Genomic DNA, 18,689 nt, shown 5'->3' on the forward strand with positions numbered 1-18,689 from the left:
GGGGTAAGGTAAAACCTGTGATGCCAGCATCACATATGGGCTCCAGTCTGAGTCCCAGCTGCTCCACTTCCAGTGCAGCTCCCTGGTAATGCGCACGGGAAGGCAGCAGAAGATGGCCCAAGTGCTTGGGTCCCTGCACACACATGGGAGACCTGGATGAAATTCCTGGCTCCTAGCTTTGGCCTGGTCCAGCACCGGGCACTGCAGCCATTTGGGCAGTGAATCAGTGGATGAAAGATTTCTCTCTCTCTCTCTCTCTCTCCCCCTCTCTCTCTCTGTAACTTTTTTTTTAAAATCTATGTATTTATTTGAAAGTCAGAGTTACACAGAGAGAGAAGGAGAGGCAGAGAGAGAGGTCTTCCATCCGCTGGTTCAGTCCCCAACTGGCCTCAATGGCCAGAGCTGCGCCGATCCAAAGCCAGGAGCTTCCTCCGGGTCTCTCATGCAGGTGCAGGGGCCCAAGCACTTGGGCCATCTTCTACTGCTTTCCCAGGCCATAGCAGAGAGCTGGATTGGAAGTGGAGTGGCCATATGGGATGCTGGCACTGCAGGTGGCAGCTTCACCCACTACACCAAGCTCTGGCCCCATGTAACTCTTTCAAATAAATAAATAAATATTTTTAAAATATCTGCAAATGAAGAACCCATGGCTATGAAAGGCCATTTATGTGAGCTCAGCAGAGTGCTCAGCCCATAAGAGGCACTCCATTCTAAAGCTGTAGCAGTCTGGCTTTCATTTGACAAGGACATGATTAGGCCCAGGCACCAGTACCTTCCCGAAGCTTTTCTTTATTCTGATGTGTTCACTCCCATACTGGGTGGAATGAATCATTCCTCTGAGTCGAGCTGTGCACATAGCATGCAATATGTCAATGTTTGTTGTTGTTGTTGTTGTTAATATTTATTTGAAAAGCAGAGTTATAGAGAGGCAGAGGCAGAGAGAGAGAGAGTAATCTTCCAAATGGCCACAACAGCTGGAGCTGGGTCGATCCAAAGCCAGGTGCCTGGAGACTCCTCTGGGTCTCCCACGTGGGTGCAGAGACCCAAACACCTGGGCCATCTTCCACTGCTTTCCTAGGTCATAGCAGAGAGCTTGATTGGAAGTGGAACATCTGGGACTCAAACTAGCATCCATATGGAATGCTGGCGCTGTAGGCAGCGGCTTTACGCAGTACGCCACAGCACTGGCCCTGCAATATGTCAGTGTTTCATATTTTGGTCTCCACCAGCTAGACCACAGGTTCCTACTGTCAGAGATGAATTCTAATCTGTCTTTGTGATCCATCGGCTGGCACAAAGTCCAGCATATATGCATAGATTCTGAAAGAAAGAGGGAAGGAAGGGAGGAAAGTATGAAGGAAGTAAGGGAGAGAGAGAAAGACCTCCACTCTGCCAGCCTTTCCATGGAGATTTATATTTTGAAAGGAATCCAAATCTTATAAATAAAGCCTTGACCATGGACCAGAAAGCTTTATCTGATGGGATTGTTTGGGATGAAGTAGGAGCGGCAGCCAGGATGAGCTGAGCCTGCACACACTGGCTCCCAAGGGCCACGCCACATCCGGAGGCAGAGTTAGGAAGCCTGGAGCTGGCCGTGGTGGGGAGCTTTATACCCTGGAAACTTTCCCCAGAGCCAGCTGTTCAAGCTTTCCCAGCACCCAACGGCCAACAAGGCCTCTCTGTGACTCTTGAAGCAGAGAAAGTTTGCATGCTGAGTGGTGAAGACTGCAAGGCACAGAGAGGGTCTGAAAGCAGAGGCCCCATCCGCCCACCGCAGCCGCAGGCCTTGGGTAAGTGCCAGCTGTCTGTGCCTCTGCAACACCCCAGCCCTGACCCCAGGCAGTCTCTGGGGCTACACCTTTATCATCCCCATGAAAGTCACCATGAAGCATCCACAGAGATCCTTGTCTTGTGGCCAATTGTTTCTAATCTGTTAAAAGTGGGCTAATATAATGAAATGCTTGATGTTAATGACTTAAGAGTCATAAAACCAAACAATGGAGTGGACTATTGGCTTAATATTTTTATGAGAGGATGTGCACTGACTGTGGTGCCAGTGACATTTCTATTTACTAGAGCCGGGGACAATTAGAATATTTATCTCACTTAGTCACTAATCGCTCCTGCCCCCAACCTTCCCCTCCCTCTTCTCAAAAGGAATGAAAAAACGTTTTCATTATAAACTGATATCTGTTGGTGAAAGCTGCTATTTTTAAAAAATGATGTCATCGAGCCTAGAATGCGGCATTGTTCTGGTTTCAGAGAGCACTCAATGGGGTCTTTAGCTGTGGCTCGTTGCTAATGTTAAGTGAACACCAAGTAACCTCTCCCTCCTCCCATCTCAGCTCTTTCACTCATTTTCAGAACAAGTCATTTAAACCTAGGGAAATGACTTCAAGTTCATATTTTCTCATACACATTAAGTAGTATGTTTTCATACCCTATGTGTGCATATAACTATCACCTGCATCCTTTAAAGGGCTTCAAATGACCGTCTCTACAATTCCAACTCAGAACAAGGTTCCTGTATAAGCATTCATTTGTATATTTAAGCATCATTTTCTAGTTCTACAAAGTCTGAATAAATCCCAAACACTCAATTATTCTCTATGGGATAACCCCAGGAGTAGAACATGTGGGTTTAAATATTTTTTACAAGGAATAAAATGAAAAACCTCCTCCAAAAAAAAAAAAAGGACATCAGCCATCAGCCATGTAGCAACAAATACTTAGAATCTCCCTGTCTAGAGTTGGAAAATTGTTTTCTAGCTGTATTCTTCTAAACAATGTGAAGAATAAATCAGAGTTTTGTCAGAATAGCATTTTCTATGAGAAAAATAAATAAACTAAGTTTTTTTTTTTTTTTGGCTGGGAAAATCATCTCAGTGTCCTGAATACCTGTGACCCAGATGCCATAATTAAGGTGCAGGGCCTCTGTGTTTGTGTACTCTAGTAATGTGTATATTATAGGCATGGACTACTGATAAATTTAATTAGTGCTGTGACAGGGTTGGAGGGATATCCTGGAAAATGTACAAGCAGTCAATTAACCTTGCTGGAATCCTATTCAATGTGGTTCAGGTCTAATTTACCACTGTACTTCTTTCCCCAGCCCTTCATACACACACACACACATATGCACACATGCGCACACTTCATCTCTCTGTTTCCTTTCTTCCCATACCTTTTACTGTGCCATCCAGCATCACCACTGCACAGTAACAACACAAGTACTTTCTTCTAGGTGTATATTTTTTAGCCTCCCACTTGGGTAGATTTCCAGCTCTTGACTTTAAGCTCAATCTAATTGTCACCTGAGTCTCTCTCACGCATCCTGCCACACCTTGAGGACCCAGAACCCAGAGCAGGTCTAGGGTTCTCCTCACTGTGTGTGCTGCTCTCCCATCACGACTCCCACACTTTTGCTTAAAGCTTCCTGCTCATGCCACCTGCCTCCACAAGCTGACATCACCTACCCATGTCATTCCTCCTCCCTGAAGCCCCTGCCTGTGACTCATAGTCTTTCTCTCTAAAAAAAAAAAAAAAAAAAAAAAAAAAAAAAAACAAAAAAAAACAAAAAACACTTCTGCGTTGGTGTTGGCAGCGCCATTATATACTGAGACGACCTGGCCAACGTTGCAGTTTCTTGAAGTTTGCAGCTTTAGTTTCCTCCTTTGGTCCTCTGCAGCATCCACTGTCATAAATCCATGCCTGTTCTGAAATCTACTATTTATTCTCAAAATGTTTTTTCAGTTCCTACGTCACTGTCTACTCCAGAAAAACTTATTGCTTCAAACCTTAGATGCTTAAGGGAACAAAAATTTGTTGATCTAAATGATATCCAAGACTCAGGAACCCAGGAGTGGCGGGGCTGGGTAATTCTCAAGGTTTCTCAAGAGGCTGCAGCCAAGATGTCTGCCAGTGCTGGAGAGATCAACTTCCTCCGCCGATCACTTACACCCCTGGCAAGTTGGTAGTGGCTGCTGGCAAGAGGCCTCAGTCCTTCACTCATCATGTGACTCGCCCTAGGGAATCGAGTGTCTCTAAGACAAGGCAGCTAAGTCCCTCACCCACTTACTCCAAGAGCAAGTTGAAGGCAGAGCACCTTCTATCACCAAGTTACTTCTGCCTTTTTTCTATGCTAGAGTGGAAGCACTAGGTGCAGCCCACACTCAGTGAGAGAGGAATTAGAACCCACCGAGTGTCAAAAAACATATGGATGTGCTTGAAGCTGCCACAGTGCTACTTCTTTGTTATACCCATTTCACCTGCTCTTTAGTCCCTGAGGTTTCCCATTTCTCTCTACCAGCCCTTTCCATTTTCAGACATCATTGGGTCCACCCATTAAATAGTTTCCTGCCAATATCCTCACTCTTCTGTCATGCTTTTATTGCCGTTGGAGAGGGAGCTTTGATTCCAACCCACTGTTCATCTGGCTGCATCACCCTGACAGGGAGCGCTGGTAGAGATGATCACACACAGATGCGCACAGGTGCTGCAACATGGCCTCTTGTGATAAGCAAGCCCTCAACACAGCACAGCATTCTTTGTTTCCCATTCACCAGTCATCCAGTGCAAACTTTAAGTACAACTTCCCTGAAGTCTCCTTCAATGCCATAATCATGTTCATCCTTAATCCCTCACTTGTCAGACCTCAGACATTGCCCCTCATCCTCCTATGCTTCCATCCAAAACCTTCACACATGACCTTGTTCCTCACCTTCCCCTCAGTATGTTAGGCTTTAGTGCCATCTTCTTTTTTATTTATTTGAAAGGCACGGCCGGCGCCACTGCTCCCTTGGCTAATCCTCTGCCTGCGGTGCCGGCACCCCGGGTTCTAGTCCCAGTTGGGGCACCAGATTCTGTCTCAGTTGCTCCTCTTCCAGTCCAGCTCTCTGCTGTGGCCCAGGAAGGCAGTGCAGGATGGTCCAAGTGTTGGGCCCTGCACCGCATGGGAGACTAGGAGGAAGCACCTGGCTCCTGGCTTCAGATCAACGCAGCTCATCGGCCATAAGCAGCCATTTGGGGGGTGAACCAACGGAAAGAAGACCTTTCTCTCTGTCTCCTTCTTACTGTCTAACTCTGCCTGTCAAAAAAAAAAAGAAAGAAAGAAAAAGAAAAAGAAAAGAAAAGGCAAAACAACAGAAAGAAAAGTCTTCCATCTGCTGGTTCACTCCCCAAATGCCTGCAAAAGATGGGACTTGGGCCAACACGAAGGCAGGAGCTAGGAATTCAACCCAGGTCTTTCATCTGAGTGGCAAACACCCAAGAACTTGAGCTATCAACTGTTGCCTCCCAGGGTATGCAATAGCAAGAAGCTGGAATCAGAAGCAGATGTGGGACTTGATCCCAGGCACTTCAATATGGGATGCAGACTTCTCAAGTGATGGCTTAATCCATTGAGGCACATCAGACCCTAGTGCCATTGTCTTAGAAATGTCTGAGCCACACGCCAAGTGGAAGAAGATGTGAAGCACAGAAGAAGAAAGACGAGACAGAGATCCAAGTAGACTGATAGCTTGTGCACCAATGGAGGCCACAGGAGCAGAACTGTGGAATCCCAGAGGCAGAGACACAGATACAAGTTGTTGGATTATATATGACTGTCTGGAACTCATCTCTCAATGGATCTAGAACTTTCCTCACCATCTGACCACCAAGAGATGCCTTGCCCCTTACTCTTACCAAGGTAGTCCATGCTGGTCCTTTGCCCTAGCCCTGTGACATCCAGACTAAGTCAGTGCTTGGTTGTGATTGAATGTAACATGTTTATATCTTTTTTATCTTAGCTGAAGAATAGAAAAGAAAAAATTTTAAATGATAAGATCCAACCCTCCATGCAGCAAACATCATCAAAGGAACATGTATGTTAAAAGTAACCAAGTAAATAAACAACCCTGAACTCCAGACCCTATCAGTTCCCACACAACCACCTCAAGGACCTCCCTGCAACTCTAACCTTCTCCCCTTCCTATGTCTTCAGCCTTCCTATACTGAGTCCTTCCCACCACCTAAAATCTGCCTCTTCCATCTTCAAGAAAATCTATTTCTAGCCACATTCCCCTCTGGTTAACACGGTTTCTCTTGCACTTAGAATTTTTGGGAGACTTGCATCTCCATTCCTAACTTGCTTTCCTTTATGCAACTCACCAGCAACCACTAAAATCGCTTCTGCTGAGGTCACTGCCATGGTGCTAAAGCCACCTTCTTCTCACCACCTCATCTTGCAAGGTCCATGCAACATTGACACATGGGGCCACGCTACCCTAAAAAGCTTCTGTTCCCTAGGTCTCCATGCCTTCACATTTTCTACCTGCTTTTGTTGGCTATCTCCTCTTCCACTGGCCTCTAAGCTTGAGGTTCTACAGGGTTTTGTCCATGTTATCTATGAACCAGGAAACAAGCCCTCAACAGACACCAGATCTGCTGATGCCTTAATCTTGGACTGCTCAGCCTCCAGAAGTGTGAGACAGAAAATTCTATTATTTATGAGAAACCCAGTCTATGGTATTCTACTAATAAAACGTGTCTCTTCCCTGGATTAATGCAAAGCCTCCTTCCTGTCTCTCCACTGATGGTCCTAGCCCTGGCCAATCCATTCTTCACACAGGAGCAAGAGTGATTGTCCAAGATGCGAATCGAATCCTGTGATTTCCCTGAGGGCTGACATTGCCCTTGGGCTGAAGTCCAATGATCTAATTGGATTGCAAAGCAATTTAGGGTATGAACTTTGCTTTCCTCTCCATTCAACGCCCAACCTCACATTACTTTCAATTTCTAGAAACTGTTTTCTCCAGCTTCTGTGTCTAGAGCATTCTTCTAAAATCGCCTCATCTGGCCAACCATCTGCTGCCTGCCTTGTTCCTTTCAGTTTGGAATAACACTGCCTCCAGGAAATTTATTTGAGTGCCCCCAATTAGATGAGGTGTTGGCCTCCAATTTACTCTCCTAAAACTATGAAGATTTTGCAAAGTCATAATTAGAACACTGCAATTGCCTGCTTATTTTCCTCTCATTTTTAGACAATAAAAGCCACCAAATAAGCCGGCGCCGTGGCTCAACAGGCTAATCCTCCGCCTTGCGGCGCCGGCACACCGGGTTCTAGTCCTGGTCGGGGCACCGGTCCTGTCCCGGATGCCCCTCTTCCAGGCCAGCTCTCTGCTGTGGCCAGGGAGTGCAGTGGAGGATGGCCCAAGTGCTTGGGTCCTGCACCCCATGGGAGACCAGGAGAAGCACCTGGCTCCTGCCATCGGAACAGCGCGATGCGCCGGCCGCAGCGCGCTACCGCGGCGGCCATTAGAGGGTGAACCAACGGCAAAGGAAGACCTTTCTCTCTGTCTCTCTCTCTCTCACTGTCCACTCTGCCTGTCAAAAAAAAAAAAAATTAAAAAAAAAAAAGCCACCAAATAATGGTTAAATGCATATGTGGGGCAAAAAATGATCAGCTGGGGCCAGTGTTGTGGTATAGTGAGTTAAGCCACCACTTGCAACACTAGCATCCCATATCAGTGCTGGTCCGAGTCCCATCTGCTCCACTTATGATCCAGCTCCCTGCTAATGTGCATGGAAAGGAAGCAGCAGATTACCCAAGAACTTGGGCCCCCAACAACCTTATGAGAGACCCAGATGGAGTTCCAGGTTCTTGGCTTCAGCCTGACTCAGTCTTGGACATTTGCAATCATTTGGGGGAATAAACCAGCAAATGGAAGATCTGTCTCTGTCTCTCTCCCTCTCTAACTCTGCCTTTTAAATGAACTAAAAAAAAAAAAAAAAAAAAAAAGAACTGGGGCTGGTGCTATGGTACATCAGGTGAAGCTACCCCCCTGCAGTACTAGCTTCCCAAATGGATAGCCAGTTAGAGTCCTGGCTGCTCTATTTCTGTTCCAGTTCCCTGCTGATGCACCTGGGAAAGCACTGGAAGATAGTCCAAGTCATTGGGCACCTGCACCCACATTGGAGACAGAAAAGAAGCTCCTTGCTCCTGGCTTCGGATAGGCCCAATTCTGGCATTGCAGCCATTTGGGGAGTGAACCAGCAGATAAAATCTCTCTCTCTCTCCCTCTCTCTCTCTCTCTCTTTCTACCTCTGTGTAACTCTGCCTTCCAAATAAATAATTTTTTTAAAAAAAAAGAAGAATAGCTGCTCTTTATCATAAGTGGTCTGTGACAGTGGTAGTGATTTCACAACAGGGTGAGTGAGCCTTTTCCAACCTCTCCCTGACAACATATGTCTAACACGCTGGGAGTGGGAAATTGGGAAAGTTAAGAATTTAAGTCTTTGCCATTTACTACCTGTGAGATCTTGGTTGTTTAGACATTTTGAGTCTCAATCTTCCAATCTAAAAATGAGATGATTAAACTAAAATATGTATATGAAGATGTGCTTTAAATGGCAAGTTGCCACATGGTGCTGTAAAAGACAAAATTACAACAGATATAGTTTGGCAGACTTTAATTGGTTTTGTTCTAGAAGCACGCAGCAGACTAGATAAAAATTGTTCGGGATGCTCTACCCCAACACATGGGCAGGTTGTACTTCTAGCCACAGAAGAAGAGGAGACATACAGAAAAGGAAGTGAGGTCTATCTGAACATGGTTTGAACAGCTGACTGCTTGCGATTGGCTGCGACTGAGCTACTTGTCACAAGAGTAGATAACTGTCTGTTTACACATCAAATTAGGTTGTGGTTCACGGTGTATGGAGAAACACTAAAGCCAAACTTAACAAGATCAATTCCAATTCTTTGCTTTAAAAAAAAAAAAGATGTATTTTTATTTATTTAAAAGGCACAGAGACAGAGCGGGATCTCCCATCTGCTGATTCACTCCCCAATTGCCGGTAAGAGTCAGGGCTGGGCCAGGCAGAAACCAGGAGCCAGGAACTCAGTCCAGATCTCTCTTGTGGATGGTGAGACCCAGCTACTGGCATCATCACTTCCTGGTATGTGCACTACCAGGAAGCTGGAAAGAAGAGCCAGCACTCAAACCTTGGCACTCCAATCAGGCATGTGCATATCCTGAGAAGGGTCCTAACCACTGTGCCAAATGCCCTTTTTCCTACTTTTAGCCTTTGGCTTGCCCTCCTTCCTGCCAAGGCTCTTTCCCTTTTCCCTCCTCCTCCTATTTCTGGTCTTGCTGGGGGCACCAAGACTTGGCTGATTCTCAGAGCACCCAGGGTCAGAGGTTACCAATCATAAAGGACAAGCCTGGAAGAGTCTGGAACTGGTCAGTCAGGACACATATCCTAAGGTGACACTGACTCCTTGAGTGTTGTCACTTCTTCAATGGAGGCCTCAAGTTCTCCCACTAGACACTGTGTTAGTGTCACACAGAACTCACAGCCTGGCATATTGCTTCCCAGTCAAAAGCACATGTACTTCATCATCATTGTTCAGAGACTCCTGTAGGAACTTCTCCTTCTCTGAATTAGAGTTCTAACAACTAATGGAACATTCAAGGCAGGAAAGTTAGAAATTGGAGGATTCTCATTAAGGAAGATGCAGCAGATTTGGAGGGAAAATATTTTAAGTACTTTTAAACATGGAATGTGTGTCTGGAGTATTACACACATTTGTTTCATTTATTCTTAACAACTGTAGAAACTTTATTTCCTATTTTTATACATGAGGAAAGTAAGTTTAAAAGAAGGAGTTTGTCCAAGAATACATAAGATGTAAGGTTTGATTCAAATCTAGTTCAGATTCCATATCCAAAGCTTTCAATAGTAGAAAAAGTTTTTATTTATTTACTCTCAAGTTTCTCCTTACTGGCAATTCAGAAAGTGCTTTCTCCTTCCATTTTATATCCTAAACCTATGTCAACTCTACATAATATGTTATAGAAACAGTGTATTACATTTTAAGTTGGTTAATGGCTATAGAGGACTCGTGCCAAGAAGTTGGAAACTTGAGAATGGCATAAACAGGTCACTCACTCTCTGTAGCCACAGCTACTCCCCATGGCTTCACTCTTCTTGGAAACAACAAGATAGTGGCTAAGAAGCAGGCTGATGCCAGCTGGGGGGAGTTCATGGAGGAGGAGAAAGAAAGGATTTTTTTAAAGGTTTTTATTTTAGTGTGATGCAAAACTGAGACGGTAATGAGCAACTCACTGATGGATTACTGCATAACTCATAATGTAGCTAATCAAGCAGGGTTTCAAACACCATAAAATATTAGAAATTAAGCAAAGGAGAGTCCGTGTAAGACAAGATAACCATGAAAGAAGTCTTCAGCTGGTCTAGCGCCACAGCAGATTCTGGGACGTGTCACTCCTTTTGGCAGTGAAGTGCTTTGCTGTGTAGTGATACAGCTGCTCGCATCAAGCTGCCCCTACTTCTCGAATCCAGACTGGTCTTGTGATGTCCTTCACCAAGAGAATCAAGAGGGAGTGGCTGCCTACCAATTCTGAGCCTAAACTTCAAAAGATCCACTCTCTTGGAACCTTACTGTTGCCCTGTGAACAAGCTTGAGCGAGCCTGGGCAATGATGAAAAACACATGGCCCCATTGCCCCTATTGACCCAGCCAACAACCAGAACTCTCCAGCTGATTAAAGAAGTATAAGGAATTCTGATTAGGAACAGCAGAACCGCTCATCTGGGCCCAGCATAAACTGCTGATAAGCCAATTGAAGTAAATAGACGATTATTGTTTTAATCGCCTTACTTTTGTGGCTCTTAAATAGCAACAGCTGATGAACATAAGCACTTTAGAGCTTCGGTAGAATTCCGGGTTTCCTCATCTGAAAAACTGGGACAAGAATGTCTCCCCCAGGCATATGGAGCCACTAAGCAAATAGAACAGTGACAAATGTTGTATCCAAATAAATATAACAAACTAAAATAAAAACCATTCATTCATTCTCAGAGTATCCCTCGTCTTCTACGCCTCTCATCCAAAAGCAGAGCCCTCCTGTTTTCTGCCAGGCATGTCCACAGATACTGTTCTGGGGCTGTGTATGAAGCAAATCCGCCGTTCCTAATGACTTTATCTAATCAGTTCAGCAGCAGGCAGATTCTGCAGGATTGAACCGTTCAGTGTGCAAGCTCAAGTGAGTTCTAAGGATGACAGATTGATTTTCGCTTCTTGAAAACAAATTTAAATTGATGAGACCTTAATGAATTCTTTTTCCCATTCGGGGAGGGGGTGGAGGTTCAGATAATGCTCTAATCACACTATGAATAAGAACTGTTTGCCAAGCTCCCTAACGCTGAGAAGTCTCTGGGTTTCTTCTGTTGAAGAATCACGCACTTCTTCAGTGAGAACACTTTCAGGGTCTAATGAAAGCTGGCTGTTGCCACTTTAGTTGTCAATGACTCCCTCTTCAATCTCTCAGAATTCGGTCCATCAACAAGGATGTATTTCCTCTGAGTTTTTGCACGAAGCTGGGTGCTTGCTGTGAAGTGAGAGTAAAATCCATGATCTCTATTCATTCACTCATACATTCATTCAACAAATATTTACTGAGCAGCTGCCCTGCTGGAAGCACTGTTCAAAGGATCCTGATTACATCACTCAATAAAGCAGCAAGGAAAAAAAATCCCTGTCTTCTTGAACTTTTATTCTGTTTGGAGAGACAAATGGACAATAATAAATCTAATGAATAATTAAGTGATATCATATGTTTAAAGGTTTATTTATTTATTTTATTTGAGAGGCAGAGAGACAGGAGAGATCTCTCATTCATTGGCTCATTCCCCAAATGCCTGCAACAGCAAGGGCTGTGTCAGGCTGAAGGTGAAAGTCAGGAACTCAAGCTGGGTCTCCCACATGGGTAGTAGTGACCCAGCTACCTGAACCGTCACTGATGCTTCCCAAGATGCACATTAGCAAGGAGCTGGACTTGGAAGCAGAGCCTGGATTTGAACCCAGGAACTCTGGTATGGGATGCAGGCATCCTAAATGGGATCTTAACCACTAGGCCAAATGTCAATCCCGTTTGTTAGCAAGTTTAGAACTGAGTGAAGAGATAAGGAATGTGGAGCAGACTGTGAATATTGATTTTAAATAGGGTACTCAGGGTAGGCATCTCATCAACCTCTGTTGAAAAAGCCACACAGCCCACACAGACTCAGTGTCAGTAGCTGCGGTGGAGAAAGCATCTGAGAAACAAGGGAGACCAAAAGAATCAGAGGAGGTGCATAATATATCCATCTCTAACACACCATTGAAACGCTGGGTCCAGCTCATACTGATTCAACAGAGAAAATTATGCACATGCTCTTCCCAACTCAGTGATCAGTGACCATGCCAGTAGCTTATAATCGATTGTGATGGAAGAATTTACACCATGGAAATCAACAAACCCTACAAATCAGGACTTCACTTTAAGAAAAATAATAATAAGAGCTGGTGATTAAACATTTCTTGGCATACCATGAGCAGACTCGACCTCCAAACACACCCTAAGTGGAGCACACAGTTTGTTCCCTTTAATAATAAGCATAGAGGGTAATTAAGTGTCACACAGGGAGAGACTGCTGTGGCAAAGTTTCAGGGAGTAGCTTTTCAGGAGAGGATCTTCTGTTGGAGGAACTGAGTGGAATTTGCACGGTGGAGAGAAAGGAGAGGACAGAGTAGATCAAAGTGACACCTGCAAGGTCGAGGCATGGGCATTGGGCAGACGTGGTGTTACAGAAACTCTGCACCAGGAAAACAACAAAACGACACTGAATTCAGCTTCTCCCAAGGTGGGATGGGATGTGTTCCAAAACTGAACTAAAATTATCTTGTCTTTCACGCCCCCACCAAAGTCATTCCTTGCTCCCTGAAAGCTCCACAAACCCTGATGCACAGGGTCCACGAGCGTCATTAGGAACAGAACGTGAGCTCAGCATCTGTTTTTGTTTTGTTTGTTTGTTTTTTGTTTGCTTGTTTGTTTTTTAATTTTTGACAGGCAGAGTGGACAGGGAGAGAGAGACAGAGAGAAAGGGTTTCCTTTGCCGTTGGTTCACCCTCCAATGGCCGCCGTGGTCAGTGCGCTGATCTGAAGGCAGGAGCCAGGTGCTTCTCCTGGTCTCCCATGGGGTGCAGGGCCCAAGCACTTGGGCCATCCTCCACTGCACTCCCAGGTCATAGCAGAGAGCTGGCCTGGAAGAGGGGCAACCGGGACAGAATCCGGTGCCCCAACCGGGACTAGAACCTGGTGTGCCGGCGCCGCAAGGTGGAGGATTGGCCTGTTGAGCCACGGCACTGGCCCTCAGCATCCGTTTGACTGACATTCTCCGAATTTTTCTCCATGGAAACATGAGCTGGTAAGTAAAAAATGAAAAGCTGAATGTCTGGCTTCCCCATCTCTGTAACTACTTTGCTTGACAGCATCAGGCAAGTTACCTCATTTCTGAATCTCCTCACTTTACAACAGTCAGTCCACATCCTTCACTCATTGGTAGATAAACATGAGCAGTGTCATCTTTGGAAAACAATCTAAGCTCCTTTATTTTTGTAAAGATTTGTTTTATTTATTTAAAAGCAAAGTAACATTGGAGGGTGGAAGGAGATACAGAGAAAGAGATCTTCCATCTGCTGGTTCACTTCCCAAATGCCCACAACAGCCAGGATTGAGCCAAGCCAAAGCCTAGAGCCAGGAATTCCATCTGGGTCCCCCACACGGGTGGCCGGGGACCAAGCATTTGAGCCATTATTTGCTGCCTTCCCAAGTGCATTAGCAAAAAGCTAGGTCAGGAACAGAGCAGCCAGGACTTGAACTGACACTCCAATTTGGGATGCAGGCATCTCGAGCAGGGGCTTAACCAGCTGTACCATAATGCCTGCCTCCATCCAAGCTCTTCTTAAAGAGACATAAACAATTATCTGCTTATGAGAAATGGAACTGAACTATGTTTATTCTAAACATGAAAACAAACATCCTCCAAAGGATAAAAAAGAAGAGAAACTCTTTGTTTTCAGGGGAGCCTCCTCCTCCCTCAGACCAGAAACTTGCAGCAGGAACTCCCACATCAGGCTGTGGTGTCCTGAGTGCTTCCAGCCACCAGTTCAGAATATCAGGCTATCCTGTCACAGAAAATAGGCATGTATTCATCCATTTTCCACTGCTGGGTAATTTGTAAAGAAGCACTTATTTAGCTCATAGTTCTACAGGTCCAAGAGCATGGCACTGGCTTCTATTTGGCTCTGGGGAGGGCCTCATGGGTAGATGGCATCATGGCTGGGACCCATGGAGAGGGAGAGAACATGTGGTGAGACAGGAAGCCAGAGGTATTAGGGAGGAACCAGGTTTGCTCTTTGATAACAACTCATTCTCACAGGAACCAACTCCATAGCTTCCAAGGGCAGTGCCCCCATGACCTAATCACATCGTGCCATGGGCAGGCATTTGGTGCAGAAGTTAAGACCCTGCTTAGAAAAAAAATAAAAATAAAAAATAAAAGATACTGCTTAGGATGCCCACATCCCATTTCAGGAGTGCTTGGTTCAATATCCTGCTCCTCTGCTACTGATCCGGGTTACTGCTAATGCACACCTGGGAGACAGCAGATAATGGCTCAAGGGCTTGGGTCCTTGCCACTCGTGTGGGAGATCCAGATGGAGTTCTGGGCTCCTGGCATCAGCCTGGCCAAGCCCTGGCCATTGAGAGTGTTTAGGAAGTTAACCAACAGACAGAAGATCTCTGTCTGTGTCTCTGTCTTTCTGCCTTTGAAGTGGAATGAAAAATAAATAAATAAAATCTTTTAAAAGAACTTTTTAAAAAAAAGCACCTCATCAACGCCACCACACTAAGGAACAAGCTTCCTGTTTAGCACACAAGCCCTTGGAAGACAAGCACGTTCAAACCGTAGCAGGGTGTGAGGGTGATACTGCTCAGAAACTGTGGCTCTTGGCGACATTTGCTCGTTCTCCAGTCTCTGTGTCTTCATGGTTCAATTTAGGTAGGTTGTATGTGTCCGGGAAACTATCCATTTCTTCTAGGTTTCCTGATTTGTTAGCATACAGCTCTTTGCAGTAATTTCTAATGATTCTTTTTATTTCTTTGCTGTCTGTTGTTACTGTTAGTGAAATGGTGCTGTCTTATCTGAGGCGCCATCTTAAGCCCCTGGTGCCATCTTGGGCTCTGGCCCAGTCACCATCTTGTTCAATAAGTTTCAGCCTCTCCAAAATTGAGCCTGGCTTACTAGAAGTCAGGTGACCACACAGCCCAACCAAAAGCGCCAACTCCACCCGCACCCTAATGGGATTTGCGGTTCCCACTTCCTTATCCCTACAAGATTATAACAAGACCTGCTTTCCTATACAGACCTTCTTTTCTCTCGCCCTATCTCTCCAACCCATCGGTTCCCACTCCCCCAACAATAAACTTTTCCTTTTACTCTGGTGTTTGGTGTGTTTTGTGGTGGTCTTTCAGTTACATATCCGTTCTCATCTCTAATTTTATTGGTTTGGGTCTTCTCTCTCCTTTTTTTGGTTAGTTGGTCCAATGGTGTGTCAATTTTATTTTTTTCTTTTATTTTTTAAAGATTTTATTTATTGCCGGCGCCGCGGCTCACTAGGCTAATCCTCCGCCTTGCGGCGCTGGCACACCGGGTTCTAGTCCCGGTCGGGGCACCGGTCCTGTCCCGGATGCCCCTCTTCCAGGCCAACTCTCTGCTGTGGCCAGGGAGTGCAGTGGAGGATGGCCCAAGTTCTTGGGCCCTGCACCCCAAGGGAGACCAGGAGAAGCACCTGGCTCCTGCCATCGGATCAGCGCGGTGCGCCGGCCGCAGCACGCCTACCGCGGCGGCCACTGGAGGGTGAACCAACAGCAAAAGGAAGACCTTTCTCTCTGTCTCTCTCTCTCACTGTCCACTCTGCCTGTCAAAAAAAAAAAGATTTTATTTATTAATTTGACAGGTAGAGTTACAGAAAGTGAGAGGGAGAGACAGAGAGAAGTCTTCCTTCTGTTGGTTCACTCCCCAGATGGTTGCAAAGGCCAGAGCTGCGCCGATCTGAAGCCAGGAGCCAGGTGCTTCTTCCCGGTCTTCCAGGCGGGTGCAGGGACCCAAGGACTTGAGCCATCTTCTACTGCTTTCCCAGGCCACAGCAGAGAGCTGGACTGGAAGAGGAGCAGCCAGGACTCAAACCGGTGCCCATATGGGATGCTGGCACCACAGGCAGAGGATTAACCTACTGCGCCACGGCGCTGGACCCAATTTTGTTTATTTTTTCAAAAAATCAGCTTTTTGTTTTGCTGATATTCTATATTTTTTTTCAATTTTGTTTATTCTCTAATTTTAATTATTTATTTTCTCATACTAGCTTTAGGTTGGTTTGCTGTTGTTTTTCTAGGTCTTTGAGATGGCTTAATAGCTCATTTTTTTGGTGCCTTTCCAATTTTTTTCATGTAGGCACCAATTGCTATAAAATTTCCTCTTAACACTGCTTTTGCTGTATCCTATAAGTTTTGGTATGCTGTACTGTCATCTTCATTTGTTTCCAGAAATATTTTGATTTCTCTTTAAAAAAAATTTTTACTTATTTATTTATTTGAAAGTCAGAGTTACCCAGAGAGAGAAGGAGAGGCAGAGACAGAGAGAGAGAGGTCTTAAGCCACTGGTTCACTCCCCAATTGGGTGCAATGGCAGGAGCTGCTCCAATTCAAAGCCAGGAGCCAGGAGCCTCTTCTGGGTATCCCACACGGGTGCAGGGGCACAAAGACTTGGCATCTGGTACTGCTTTCCCAGGCCATAGCAGAGAGCTGGATCAGGAGCAGAGCAGCAGGGACTCGAACCAGTGCCCATAAGGGATGCTGGGATGGCAGCCAGCGGCTTTACCTGCTACACCACAGCGCTGGGCCCATTGATTTCTTGAATGACACACTGTTCATTCAAGAGCATGTTGTTCAGTCTCCGTGTGTTTACATATGTTTTAGATGTTGTTGAGTTATTGATTTCCAGTGCCATTCCATTGTGGTCAGAGAAGATGCATGGTATGATTTCGATTTTTTTCAATTTGCTGAGACTTGCTTTATGGCCTAGCATGTGGTCTATCCTAGACAAAGTTCCCATGCACCTGTGAAAAGAATGTGTATTCTGCATCTGTAGGATAAAAAGTTCTGTAGATATCTGTTAGGTACTTTTGGTCTATAATGTCTATTAACTATGCTGTTTTCTTGCTGGTGTTCTGTCTGGTTGATCTGTCCATTGATGAAAGTGGAGTATTTAAGTCCCCCATTATTACTGTATTGGAGTCTGCCTCTCTTTAGATCCATTAACATTTCTTTTAAATAGCCAGGTGCCCTGTAATTAGGTGCATATACATGTATTATAGCCACATCTTTCTATTGAACTGATCCCTTAATGAGTACATAGTACTCTTCTTTGTCTCTCTCTCTCTTTTTTTTTTTTTTTTTGACAGGCGGAGTGGACAGTGAGAGAGAGAGAGACAGAGAGAAAGGTCTTCCTTTGCCGTTGGTTCACCCTCCAATGGCCGCCGCAGTTGGCGCAGCGGCCGGCGCACCGCACTGATCCGAAGGCAGGAGCCAGGTGCTTCTCCTGGTCTCCCATGGGTTGCAGGGCCCAAGCACTTGGGCCATCCTCCACTGCCTTCCCGGGCCACAGCAGAGAGCTGGCCTGGAAGAGGAGCAACCGGGACAGAATCTGGCGCCCTGACCGGGACTAGAACCCGATGTGCCGGCGCCGCTAGGCGGAGGACTAGCCTATTGAGCCACAGCGCTGGCTTTCTTTGTCTCTTTTAACAGTTTTTGTGTTAAAGTCCATTTTGTCTGATATTAAGATGGCTATACCAGCTCTCTCTTGGCTTCTGTTAGCATGGAATATCTTTTTCCATCCTTTCATTTTCACTCTGCCTGTATCTTTGTTGGTGAGACGTATTTCTTGTAGGCAGCAAATAGATAGGTTTTGTATTTTAATCCATTCAGTCAGTCTGTATCTTTCAACTAGATAGTTGAAGCCAATTATATTCAAGGTGACTATTGATGAGTAACAACTTGGCCCTGGCATTTTCCCATAAATATTCTTATTGTTTACTTTGGATTTCCTTTGTACTTTCACTGGGAGATCTTCTGCCTTCACTTTCTTTCATAGGGATGACCATATTTCTGTGTTTCTGGTTGTAGCACATCCTTAAACACCTTTTGTAAGGCTGAACAATTGGTGACAAATTCTCTCAATTTCCGTTATGGAAGGTCTTTATCTAACCTTCATTCATAAATGAGAACTTTGCAAGGTACAGTATTCTGTGTTGACAGTTTTTTTCTCTTAAGACTTGGAATATATCTCACCATTCTCTCCTGGACTGTAGGGTTTCTGATGAGAAGTCAGCTGTGAGTCTAATTGAAGATGCTCTGAAAGTAATCTGGTATTTCTCTTGTGCATCTGTTAGAATCTTTTCTTTATGTTTTACTGTGCAGAGCTTGACTACAGTGTGTCATGGTGAAGATCTTTTCTAGTCATGTCTATTAGGAGTTCTATGTGCTTCCTGTACTTGGACGCCCCTTTCTTCAAATTAGAGCAGTTTTCTGTAATTATTTCACTAAAAAGGTCTTCTAATCCATTCTCTCTTTCCATACCTTTAGGAACTCCTAAGACCCATATGTTTGGTCATTTGATAGCATCCCATAAATCTCTGGCACTATTTTTTAGTTTTTTTTTTATTTCTTCGTCTTGTTCTTTTTTTTTTTTTTTTTGTCTGACTATAAAATTTCCAAAGATTTGTCTTCTAACTCAGGTATTCTT

At 45.0% G+C, this 18,689-nt stretch overlaps 1 long non-coding RNA gene across 1 annotated transcript in view; it reads right to left on the reverse strand.

Moving 5' to 3' along the window:
* Positions 1–11,150: 11,150 nt before the first annotated feature.
* LOC133775145 (uncharacterized) overlaps positions 11,151–18,689 on the reverse strand; it is a 66,349-nt gene continuing 58,810 nt past the window's right edge. The window contains exon 4 of the long non-coding RNA XR_009868198.1: positions 11,151–11,395. This is a non-coding gene — a long non-coding RNA (uncharacterized LOC133775145). The remainder of the gene's footprint in view (positions 11,396–18,689) is intronic.

The sequence above is a fragment of the Lepus europaeus genome, chromosome 16, assembly GCF_033115175.1.
Source record: "Lepus europaeus isolate LE1 chromosome 16, mLepTim1.pri, whole genome shotgun sequence".
NCBI classification, from domain to species: Eukaryota; Metazoa; Chordata; class Mammalia; order Lagomorpha; family Leporidae; genus Lepus; species Lepus europaeus.